The sequence below is a fragment of the Heterocephalus glaber genome, unplaced genomic scaffold, assembly GCF_053883595.1.
Source record: "Heterocephalus glaber isolate CG9 unplaced genomic scaffold, H.glaber_assembly_v1.0 deba00000937, whole genome shotgun sequence".
Lineage (NCBI taxonomy): Eukaryota > Metazoa > Chordata > Mammalia > Rodentia > Bathyergidae > Heterocephalus > Heterocephalus glaber.
This window is the reverse complement of record NW_028258173.1, coordinates 11,440,629-11,454,010: the sequence shown is the minus strand read 5'-3', so window position 1 is coordinate 11,454,010 and position 13,382 is coordinate 11,440,629. Positions and strand designations below refer to the sequence as shown.

Genomic DNA, 13,382 nt, shown 5'->3' with positions numbered 1-13,382 from the left:
GCGGTGCCACTGAGCTAAGCCCCTAGCCCTCTTGCTTCATTTTTTTGGCACTACCTGGACCTTCAGCCCATTTTATGATGCCCACTCAGATTGATGAGGATGATCTTCTTTACTCAATCTACTGATTCAAATGCTGATATCCTCTACAATCACCCTCACATATACTCCCAGAAATATTTTACTAGTCAAGCATCTGTTAGCCCCATCCAGCTGAAACAAAAATTAACTATCACATCCATCAACTTGCAAAAATTGAAAAGTAGTAAAGAAAAATTCCTCAGAAAGGAAGAGAGGGAAGAAAATCTAAAAGATGTAAAATAACCTTTGAAATCCAGCTATGGAGGTTAAATTAGTTTCCTAAGGCTGCCTTACCAAAATACTGCGACCTGGGTGACTTAAAACAACAGAAATTTATTTTCTGACAGTTCAGAACACTGAAAATATGGATCAAGGTGTTGGCAGAGGGCCATGCTCCCTTTGAAACCTCTAAGGGAGACAGTTTCCTTACCTCTCTTTTAGTTTCTGGTGGCACTGGACATTTTTATTTTATTTTATCTTATTTTAATTTTTGACTTGTGACAGAAACAATCCAAACTCTACCTCCATTTTTCTCATGGCCTCCATTCTTTTCTGTGTGTCTATGTCTAGATTTCCCTCTTCTAATAATATTTGTTGGATTGGGGGCTATTCTAATGACTTCATCTCTACTTGATTCCATCTGCATTCACTACTTCCAATTAATGTCATATTCCTGCATCCTAGGAATTAGGACTTAATATCTTTTGGGGGATCCAATTCTACCCATAATAGATGCTGATGGCAAAGAAATGAGAAACTCCATGGTTTCCTCAGAAAAAAGTGGAAAAAGCAGAGAAATGAAGGATAACTTTGTTTTCATTTTCTGTCTTAGTTACTTATCTCTCGTTGTTGAGACAAAATATTTGACACTTAAAGTTAAAGGGGAAGGGGTTTATTCAGCTCACAGTTTGTAGAGGTTTCAGTCCATAATCAGCTGGCTCCCAGGTGGAGTGGCACATGGCGGAGAGGCATTGCAGAGGAGAAATAGTTCATGACACCCACACGGTGGGAAAAGTAGCAAAGGCCCTTAACAGTGTCTTTCTGCCCCATTCACCTTATTCAGACTATCACTGGCATTGCCAAACCAATCACTCACGTAATAGTGGTTTAGTAATCACACACTCTTAATCCTAGCATCACACATTCCAGATGTAGCTACCTTTGACAAAGACTGCATGAACCTTTGGGGACACATCTAGACACAAGCCACAACATTTTCTAATGAATTATTTTATTGTGCTTTTAGTTTATTTCTGCTGTTGTCATATATTAAGATAATACTAGAAAAAGCACTTACTTTTCTACATAGTATTTGAATCATACATTCTTTTGAAGAGGTATCACAGACAGTTCTATAACTTGTCATAACTAGTGGGATTTGGTTAGGTGTCAGTAAGCTATATTTGTATTGACAATAAACAACGTAGGACACATTCCACAAAGAGGAAGGGAAAGATCAAATAAAAGGAGAAGTAAAAAGAACAGTTAACCATGGATGGGGAAAGGTGGGAGACATGAAGTATTATGAAAAAAGTTATCTTATAAACAAGAGAAAATTGGGATTTGGGTTTTGACGTAAAAGCTCATGACTCAGATTTTCATCCATAACTTCTTTTATTCCCCAGACAGACTTGTGTTCCTAAGCTTCCTCTATATTTTCCAGACTTTCCACCCTAAAGAGAAATAACAATACTAACATTTGCATTTACTTAAGGCTTTGGAAAAAATCAAAATGAAAATAAAAGTAACCATCAAGGAACATCTGCATGGAATAACTGACTCACTACTTTGGCCAAAGCTATCTTTTGGTCCTTATTCTCATGGCAGCAGTAGTAATATTTTCAATCAGTTAATCTTGGGGGAGGTTGGAAAGGGGAGACTATCAATGGAATCTTTATATGAGAGAAAGCATCAATATGCTGATAAGACTATTGATTAGTCAGTGTCGCATCTGTAAATTTGAAAAATTGTCAGAAATTTCACAGAAGTGGAGGAGCTAATAACTAGTAAAAGAAAATATTGTTTATACAGGAACACATCTAGATTGTAACACTACCATCTATTGCACCTATTTATTCATTAGAAAAGGTGGATGGATGATAAAATATATTTACCTAACTTTTGGGGGTCAAAACAAATTTGAGTGAGTAGATTTAGAAAGGATGCCATTTATTGTACTATTAGCTCTCACAGGTTTAAAACAATTTTGGACAGTAACAGAGTCACACTTGAAAGCACACATAATGTAAGCAAGCCACATTTTGAAGACATGGTCCATCTGACTTGATATGGCTTCCATTCCTGGAACATGGCTGGAGCCATTGTTGTTGTTGTTGTTGTTGTTGTTGTTGTTGTTGTTGTTCTTCTTCTTCTTCTTCTTCTTCTTCTTCTTCTTCTTCTTCTTCTTCTTCTTCCTCTTCCTGTTTCTCCTCCTCCTCTCCTTCTCCTCTTCCTCCTCCTCTTCCTCCTCCTCTTCCTCCTCCTCCTCCTCCTCCTCCTTCTTCTTCCTGCATCCCCAGCCTGTTCTATAGGTTCTTATTTTAGGGCTATAGATTCTGTCCACAGAAAACCAGCATCATCCAGTACTTCTGGCAACAAGTTACTGAAGATCAGAATAATCCCATTATAATTAAATCAGTCAAGCTTTAATATATTGATGAATAGAACTTCAGATTTCTAAAAAAAACTAAGGGTCCCTGAAAAATAAAAATTAAAATATATATATATATTTTTGACTCATCTTAACATGGAACTCTCTGAATAATTTAATTTAATTTTTTAGCTCTAAGTTTTATTCACAAATAACTGAATTTGTACTTATTGGTATGAAGACTACAGATTCAAGAAGTATATTTGTGTGAAGTTACTGTCCTATACTTCATTCAGCATTGTATTTTGCTGTTTAACTCAAGAGGCTGAATAGAGAAATAGACAATGGCCAGATCGTATACAACAGTACAACTTTGACCCAGAACCTCTGCAGCAAACAGCCTGGGAAGTGTAACCACAATGGAAGTGCCCCAAATGGTCAGAATGTGGTCAATGACTACTAGCTTCCCAAAATCTTACTGCCTGGATCCAACTCAGAACCAACCAGAGAGAAATCATGCTCCCCCAAACAACCACGTAGGATACCCTGCTTCTAGTTAACCCAACTCCAGCTTTCCAGGACAGCTTCCGGTCAGAGAATTCCTGAGGAGCTCCTTTTTTCCCACTGCAAAGCTGTCCCACTACACTTCCTGCCTTTGAGTCTCTGCCATATGAAAGTAGTGGTCTCTACTTCCATTGCTACCCCAAGCTGTGAATAAATAAGCCCTGCCTGTTTTCATTTGCACAGCCTTACACAGAAACAATTATATGGCTAATTGGCCCTGTCCAAACAAAAAAAAATCCTTTAGAGCCACTGAGTAGCAAGTGTGACAAGAATTTTGGAAAACTGGTAAAATGGTTGGAACTGGTTGAAACTTGGTTCAGATTTCCTGTGAGCTAGCTCCAATCTGATATTTTGCCTTTTATCTTACTCTGTCCTCTTTTTAGATCATATCCACAAAGGTGGCAATGCTGTGACTCTCCTGCATGCTCTAGTTTGGGTGGTTGAGTTTTTTTTCTCTAGGACTCCTCAAAAGTAATATGAGGGCCGGGATTTAGCTCAGTGGTTCTGCCGCCTGCCTCCTAAGTGCAAGGACCTGAGTTCGATCCCCAGTACCAAAAAAAAAAGAAGTAATATGACATTCACCTGACCCTAGTTCAACTTGGCTCTATTTCTTTCAGAATTTCTGTTTATTAACTGAGAATTGTATGATCTCTTATGATGTATCAATTCAAATCCCACCAATAATGGTTATTCATCATGTGACTTTGAAATAGCATATTAACATATTTAAGTCTTATTTGGCTTAGCTAAAAATTAATACAAAGTCTTGAGTACCTACTTATAGAATGACTTAAGAATTAAAACAGATAATTCCTGTAAAATAAACTTACCAAAGTTCAAAGTTCTGATATACTTAAATACTTAAATGAGTGCTTAAATAGGGGCTTCATTTTATTTCCAAATGGACAAGATTTTGTACATTTGATGGGGCAACACAACATTCAGAAGTAAGATTTGGAGATTACTGGAAATGATAATTTCCAGGTTTTATTAGGTATCATATAAGCACTACTAAAAAGAAGATATATGTTTTAAGTGATGTAGAAAATTGATGTACTGTCTTCTAATTCAGGGGGTGGTAACTTCTCTCTGTCCTGAAATCAAACCTCCAGAACTAGCATGATTTTATATCAGACAATTAGGAATATTTTGTCTTCTGTGTTTTTGATAGCTTCTACTAATTGAGCAGGTTATAGGCAGAAACTTGGTCAAGGTTTTCAGATATAAACTTTTTGGAATATAGATAAATCTGGACTTAAAATATTCCATAAGATAAAAATGTACATGACTCTGCCAAATGAACAGGTACTATGTTCTATCATATTAAATGTTTTTTGTTCGCTTTTGAACTCCATTGTAATTAAATCCTCTGACATGGTGAAATGTTCAGTTTGCAGACATGACGTACACAAATTTAATTTCTGAATCAAACAAAGGAAAACTTTCTGGTCATTTTATGTGCATTTTTATTAATGTGTTCGCAAATACAGAGTTAGCCATGTAATGAGACAGGATCTCACACTGAGAGTTTGTTCCTTGACTAAATTATGCAGTTCCCCACAAAGGACACCGTTGATCACGCTGTTTGTGTGCTCCTGTCTACTTGCTGATGTCAAGGATTTATACCGGGAGGTCCCTACCAACGTTTTTTTGGAACAAATATTTTGTGGGAATTTCACTGTTTTTTGTCCCAAAGGCCATTTAGTGGTCAAACTGGAAACCAAGAATGGAATGAGTTACCTTATTAAATTTTTAAAATCTAAAGTGTTTATTGTGCCTGGTGGGTTTCAGTAGAAATGAGAGGAGCAGATCCTGATGCAGAAAGTCTCACCTGTAACAATTTTTCAAAGCACATTTATTCCGTTAGATTCTTGAGGAAACGTTACTAAGAGCAGGCCCTCATAGGACATGTTTGTCAACATCCTCTACCATGACTATTTCAAATACTTTCCATTCTCTTTAAATCTCTATTCTACTGTGTCCTCTACTCATCATCCATTTCTACGTAACAGGAAAACAATTTCACAAACTTCTTGACACTCAGTCTGGAGAGTTTATTAGATCTGGACCATTCTTTCCTTGGAATTGTCCTTGACTCTTTCCCATCTTCCACTCAGATCTTCTCCCTCCTTTCCCTTCCAGGTTTCCTTCCTTATAGATTTCTTATTATTGTGGATCCTGATTCCCAAGTATCTCTCAAATGTCCTCCCTTTTCTTTCTTCCCCACGGTCATGAAATAAATACACTACTTGCTGGCCTCCCTATCTCTTGTCTGGCCAATTCATTCTCACCACCAGAATCAGACACTTCAATGTGATCTGAAATACTTTACACTCATGCCAATCAGATGGTGGTTAGTTTCCTGGACAAAGCCTTTTATGCTCCCTTAGAATAATGTAAAGTGTTCATGGTGATTTACCAGGGACTGCTCACCACTCTAGCTATCTCTCATACTTCTCTTCATCTCGATTCTCGGATGAGCCAAGGGAATATTGTTTTTAAACTTTCCCTGCTAACTCCTATGCTGTAATAACTCAATTTGTCTCCACCAGTTTTCTGGAGAAAGTATGTAAATTGCACCCTTGAGGAAATGTGATTCAACAAATAACTACTGGAGAATGGATTCACTGGAGAACAAAAGCAAACATATCCATGGCTTTGAAGAAGTTAGGAGCCTACCCAAGAGTGGGAAAGGCTAAACAGGAAAAGAAGCTTAGTCATTAGTAGATTTTTAAGTTAAATATTTGTAGTTTCCTTAATTCAGAGGGACTTAAGTGTTTACTAAATTATAAGAAAACATTTTCAGGCTCTAAGATAAATCATTTTTCAGTGTCCCTCCTAACATGACAGCTTCTTGCTATTAAATACAGTTCTTGCTAAGTCTGATTTCTTTTCCCTGCCATTAATAAAAAAGCTTCCATTATTGATTGCTCATGGTATCAAAAACTGCTCTGAGGAATATATGATTAAATGAGAATGTTCACTGGTATATTGACTTTGCCCAGTTTTACTTTTATCACTGACACCAATGGGCATGTTTTTCTGACCCAAAAATTAGAAGGCAGGGGCTTTCAGTGTGCCTTTGTGTACTTCCCCCACTCATAGTAGCTTTGAAGTAGAATTTTGAGTGAAGTCTTGACTGATTTTAGATGGTTCAAGCAGCACATTGATAATAATAAATTAGAATATATTGCATCTGGAAAAAGCCAATACTTTGAGCAAATTCTGATACATGATTTATAGTGCAGTGTGGTATAGCTCACAAGAGCCAATCATATACACATCTGACCAACACTGCATCCTGAATCCTCAGTTCAGTAACTTGAAATAGTCGTGATTAGAATATTTATCCTGCAGAAATTGGAAACTCTACAAATCAGTCCCATTGTCATTCTAAGAGAGCCTATTGTTAAAATGTGTCAGCACACCACCCTCATAAATACATGGACATTCTGTTCAGCACTGCTCCTCTTACTTGTTGTCCTGCTGAAGTGGGATTATAACATTTGCCCCTAACCCTTTCCACCATCCACGTGGCAGATTCAATGATGGACACTAGGAATTCCAGAAGACTGGAGATTTTTTACAGAAAATAGTGAAGACTGCCTTAGAGGGTAAGAAGATTCTTACCTTTAAATAAAGATTCTTATCTTTATTTATCTGAAGAGCTGACAGCTGGAAGTAGTACAAGACTTGTTTTGCAGAGCTTCTGGGGACAGTACCAGAACAGGAAAGTCTTAGGAAAGCCACAGGGAGACACATTTTTTATCTGAGTTTAGGAAGGACTTCCTCTTTGGTTATGTGAAGTCATCATAAGACAGGAACCACACACATGGGGATCAGGGAGGTCCTAGCCAATGAAAATGAGCAAACAGAGTCTGAGCCACTCTGAGAGGACATTATAAAGGGACCCTGGAAAGGTATTCTTCCTGTATTTATGCCCTGCTGCTGGTGCCTGTTATGAGTTGAATCTTCTCACGATATTACTCCACTCAGTCATCTTGGCAATTCCCAGAAGTGTTCACCTGCTAATGTGTACAATGAGGAGCAGATAGAAAAACCACTGAGAAAGAAATGTTTTGTTCAAATGCAGGAAAAAATATAAACAGAAATTGTAATGATATTTCACTATTAAATCTACTTTTAGAGAAACTAGATGTTAGCCAACTCAATACTGATTTCAGACTTTGGTATCTATTAGGATAACCTCACTTGAGCACAGTTTCACTAGAGAAAGGAGACAACCTCAGGAAGTTTCAAGTAACTTTAAAATTCTGAGTAGTGTGAGAGACTTTCAGGGGGAACACACTGTTTACTGGTGAGGACTTCAGACATTTCCTCCATATCCTATGTTAGCCAGGCAGATAGCATAACAGGAAGTCCTCAGGTATCAAGAAGGAATGGCACTTGTGGAGTAGGCTACTGTAGGTCCAGCTGAAGGCATAAGTTTAGCAGGGAATGAGGGTAAAACAGAACAACTGAATTGTTTTTTTTTGGGGGGGGGTTATTTGTGTTTTTTTCTGAGCAAGGATTTCCCTATGCAGCTCAGGCTGGTCTTGAACTTGTTATCTTCCTGCCTCCAGAGTATGGGATTACAGGCTTGCACCACCATGCCAGGCTTACAGTGTTTCATTTTTGTTTTACAACTTAACAATTTGGGGGGCTATGGAAATTTAGATCAAAATTAAAACTTCTGTCCACTACCTAGTATCTACATGGTACTGCATAGAAGTCAGATAGTTCTTTTTTCTCTATTTAAAGATAACTACTGAATTAGCCTATTTGATTATCCAAAAATGGTTTGTATAGTTTTTCTCCAAGATGTTTCATTTATGCCTTTGATCTTACCTAACACCTGTCCTTCCTTCCACCTCCAAATCCCTTCAATAATTGCCATTTTATTTTCATACTTCTTTTCACTGCCTGGAAAACTTCACTCCCGTTCACCAGCCTCCATTTCTTTCTGTATTTTCTCAATGAGAATAGAAATACTTAGATGGCATTAATTTTACCTACTACTCTTTTATATGGTTTAAAAATATTTTTTCCCATTAAGTTTATTGGTACATTTTAGGTATAAAATACAGTTACATTCATCATTGTGACCTTGTACTTTTACATGACGTATCTTTGTTCTTATTTTTTCCCCATTCCCCTGCCCTCCCTTCACCCCCTCCACCCTTCCTTATTTACAAAGATTTTGTTTCCATTTTTTTCCATTTCTCATATTTTTCTTTTCCCTTCATTCTTTCCCCTACTCCTCCTACTTCCCCTACTCCTTTAGACCTTTTCCTCCTATTACACAATATCAATTATACATTTTGATCCTTATTTACACTTTCAGTTTTTCACACCAGAGAAACTATTCAGTATTTACACGTGTGTGTCCTATTTATTTCACTTAAGAATATGGCCTCAATGTGCATCCACTTAGCTTAAATATCTCTAGTTTCTCATTCTTTATGGCTGAGTAGTACTCCATTTTACAAAAAAAAAAAAAAAAAAACACATCTTCTTTATCCAGTCTCCAGTTGATGGGCAATTGGGCTGTTTCCGAGTTTTAGCTATTACAAACTGCCACTATAAACATGGGTGAGCATATATCACTGTGGTATGATTCTTTTAATTCTTTTGGGAATGTACCCAGCACAGGAATAGCTGGGTAAAATGGGACTTCTAATCCTAATTCTTTGAGGTATCTCCATACTGATTTCCACAGTGGTTGCACCAGTCTGCACTCCCACCAACAATGGAGCAGGGTTCCTTTTTCCCCACAACCCTGCCAGCATTTGTTATTGGATGATTTCTTGATAGCAGCCATTCTTTCTGGGGTGAGGTAGAATTTCAGTGTTGTTTTCATCTGCATCTCTCGAATGACCAGTGACGTTGGATATTTTTTCATGTTTATTTGCTCCTTTTACTTCTTTGTCTGAGAAATGCCTGTTCATTTCGGATGCCCATTTTTGAATTGGGTCTTTGAATTTGGGTGGCCTGATTTTTTTCAGTTCTTTATATATTCTAGATAGTAGTCCTTTGTCTGAGGTACAGCTGCTAAAATTTTTTTCACACATTGTAGGTTGTCTCTTAGCTCCGTTGGTGGTTTCTCTTGCAGCGCAGAAGCTTTTTAATAAGATGAGATTCCAGTTGTTGATTCTTTGTGCTAGTTCCTGTGCTACTGAGGTTTTGCTCATAAAGTCTTTTCCTATGCGAATGTCTTCAAGAGTTCTACCTAACTTATCTTCCAGCAAGTTTAGTGTTTCTGTTTTAATATTTAGATCTTTAATCCACTTCAATCTTAGTTTAGTGCATAGTGATAGATATGGATCTAGTTTTAATCTTTGGCATGTTGAAATCCAGTTTTTCCAACTCCATTTATTAAATAGGCTATCTTTCTTCCAATGAGGATGGTTGGCTCCTTTGTCAAAGATGAGGTAGCTGAGTATGTCTGGAGTTATGCTTCACAAGTATTAACAGATTTACTTCTCACTAAACTGTATGAAATAGGTATTTTATTATATCCCTTCCACAGAATAGAGGATTGAGGTAAGGAGTGATTAAATAAAGTATCTAATCGATATAGTGGTATAATAGCCGAACTCCTTACCATGATTTCTCCTCTCATTTTAAAGACAATATGACCAAAAGTTGTCACATAACAATTTTAAAATGAGTCACACAAAAGCTAGTGTTTGCAGTACTCCCTCTATGGAAGTGCGCTTTGTTCTTACTTGTTTTCTTTAAGATCCAGATTCTACTTAATAACATACAGATTCATAAGCTGTGCCACAGAATCCTAGTAAAGTCAATATTATAAATGTTTTTTGGTACATACTTTACACATGTACACTCTTTAAAGAATATACTTTATTGCACTTTATGAAAGAAATGACATTTATTCATTTGTAAATCCATATTCTATTATACGTTACACTTGCCAAGAATTAAACTCACTGACCTGGTTTTTTGAGTCTATGATGGTGTTTCTTAACTTGGGGTGATTTTGCTTCTCAGAAGACTTTGGATATGTCTCATCACATGTGGTGGGGTATCAAAACAGGGATTTGGGTTATATTGGCATTCATTGGGAAGGGTTTAGGGATACTGGTAAACATCTTTTCAGCACAAAATAGTTTCAAATGATAGAGAAATATCTGTCCCAAAACATAATAATTGAGAAACTCAGGCCTGAAATATACCATACCTTTAAAATTATTCTGTTGAGGGCAACTTAGGTACCTCTTCAATACTGCTACAAAAGCTATCTAAAAGTGTGGTGGTGCATGCCTATAATTCTAACAATCAGGAAGGGGAGTCTGAAGCAAGAGAATCGCATTTTTGTTCAGAGTTGGCCAGGAAAACTCAGTGAGACCCCTTCTCAAAAAAAAAAAAGAAAGAAAAACATATATATATATATATGTATCTGCATGTAAATATGACAGCATCTATCTATTATTTATTAAGTAGACTCAATATACACACATACATAATATATATATAATGTTCCATTTTATTTTGTGATTTGCAAAGGACTTAGACCTATAATCTAGTCCTAAAAGCAGTATTTTCTTGAAGGTAAATAATTATAATTGAAGACCTTTTTAGTGCTATATTATTCACAGTTCATTTTTCTCAAGAAATGTATATCAAGTATCAACCATATATATCAGGCAGTATTCTAGGTGAATAAGTAATTTAGGAATAGTTTATGCTTAAGATTTGGATTCATAGTAGGATTATTTTAATTAATGCTTATTGAAAAGTTATGGGCTTTGTATTTTCTATAGTTTATGTTGTTTTATACATTATAAAAGCAAACAATAGTTTATTTATGAAGAAATTAGGCAAAATCTTTTGTACATTATAGGAAAAAAGAGAAAAGCAGAAAAAATGATGGAATTATTCATTTTTTACACAATTATTTGAAATCAGTGGTCAGTAGTATCACAGGCACAAAGAGAATCCAGGAACTGCTTCAATAATAGCATTGAATACCCTCCTCATGGTTCTTTTATGAAGGAACCATGATATTAAAAATGATATCTTCCTCATATTTCCCAAAAGTAACTTTTTTTTGGGGGGGTACCAGGGATCGAACTTGGGTCCTTGAGCTTGCACAGGAGGCGGTGAAACCACTGAGTTAAATCCCTGGCCCCAAAGGTAATTATTTTTAATAGAAATGACACACAGGCACAATTGTAAGACATTTACTTAATTTTAAAAATGTGACAATATGGCCAGGGATTTAGCTCAGTGGTGCCACTAACCTGCCTCGCAAGTGCAAGACCCCGAGTTCAATGCCCAGTAACAACAACAAAAAAAGTGGCAACATATTATGTGACAAAGTTGTAACATCTTTCACATTAAAACAAACAGACAAAAAACGAAACAAAACCCAAACCTTCCCCTGGATTCCTATATCCTTTCTCATACATCACATTTTTCTATCAGTTTTTCTTAGTCTAGCCAGGCATTTGTCATCAAAATTGTATTTTGGCATTTTTCTTCAAGATCACCAGTGACATAATATTGTCAAATCAGTTTTCAATTCTTTTTAGTTTTCACCCTGAGCTATCATTGGTCTATTACACCAACAACCAATCCTTTTTTTCTTGTAACACTTTCTTCATTTTATGTCACATCTCATGGTTTTCTTTTTACTTCAAGCAATTCTCCATCTTTGTCTCCTATGTTGGATCCTCCTCATCTATTCAAACTCAGATTGGGTTTCCTCAGGCTGTAGTTGCTGGAACCCCTCTCTTTTCTAACTACTATGGCTTCTTGTGCGGACTCATCCATGCTCATGTTATTAACACCATGTATGTAACGATAGCTTCCAGTCTCATACCTGCATTCTTGATCTCTCCCCTGAATTTCAGGGTAATATGTTACCTGCTTGACATCTTCATTTGGTTATTAGAGAGTGTATCAAATTTATCACAATAAAAATCAACTATTGAATTAGCCACTTCTAAACTTTTTACAATTCCATTATCCCAGTACAAAGCACCAATATTCACCCAGCTTCCTAAAAATGTCAATACTTTCATGACTAGTTCATTCTGCATTATAAGACTTCCTAATGAATGAAAAATGCTCATTGAGGAAATTTATTTCCTCTTGATAAACAGAGAAGGCAAAACAACAACCTGAACAAATCCAGGTCCTCAGAGAAGAGCTTAACTTTGTCCTGAAGATCACTACTGAGGTTATCACACATGTTCTTGGAGTCTAAATGAAATGATGTTGGGAAAAAAGTTATTTAATCTCAGGTGTAGGATTACATAGTCAGGGTGTGTGTTTGCACAGAAAAAATCTTCACTGTGACAAATAGTGGAGCGTGGACCTTTAAGAAGCTCATACTTGGATGAACTTGTACAAACCCTGGAAGCATTAGTAAGAGAAGGTCCAGCCTCCTCGGTTAATCCAATTTAGGGGCAAGTGGGGGCCACTGTGTGATGTGGGGAGGTTATCACCATTGAAGAAGATCATAGAGGTGTGACCAAATGACAGACATGCAAACAGGGATGGAGAAAGTATTTCTCCTTGATTCTAGTGTTCTTTCAGCCACCACTGGCAAGATTATCCACTATGAGTAGGCATGGGAACCAGGAAAAGAAAGTGTCCATTCACTGGAGTGCAGCAGATTATTCACTGGCTTTTGTCTGTGGTGAATGTGTCCGGAAAGGGAAAGAGGGAGATTCTGCTGCGGGATTTCTCATCTCCATGGTGGTAGGTGCTGACAGCTTCAGAGAGTGCTCTGAACGGGCAACGAGAAAAGAACCCTGAGATGCCTACATTTCCGTGCTCCTACAGGATGAAGAGGACACTAGGTTTGGATTTGAACGTCCTTAGCTGTAAGGAAGGTAAGACTGTGTAGTGGATTACAATGTGATCCAAACCTCTCACTGTTCCTCTGCTCTCTCCATCTCAATCTCTGTGTGTGCGTGCTGCTGATAGGCACCTTCGTGATGCCCCCACTGGCTCAGTAGTCATGCTTGCTCGCTCTTTCTTTCTTTCTTTCTTTCTTTCTTTCTTTCTTTCTTTCTTTCTTTCTTTCTTTCTTTCTTCCTTTCTTTCTTTTTCTTCCTTCCTTCCTTCCTTCCTTCCTTCCTTCCTTCCTTCCTTCCTTTCTTTCTTTCTTTATTGGTAC

General features: G+C 37.0%; 1 protein-coding gene across 5 annotated transcripts in view; it reads left to right on the top strand.

Annotated features, from left to right (window-relative positions):
- The window catches only part of Kcnj16 (potassium inwardly rectifying channel subfamily J member 16), a 66,232-nt gene that overhangs the window by 18,839 nt on the left and 34,011 nt on the right, over positions 1 to 13,382 (top strand). For 2 of the 5 annotated variants that reach the window (XM_004860557.4, XM_087208563.1), the window contains exon 2: positions 13,046 to 13,095. The exons of the other annotated variants lie outside the window; for them this stretch is intronic. The gene's annotated coding sequence lies outside the window, so the exon portion shown is untranslated. The remainder of the gene's footprint in view (positions 1 to 13,045; positions 13,096 to 13,382) is intronic. 5 annotated transcript variants of the gene reach the window in all.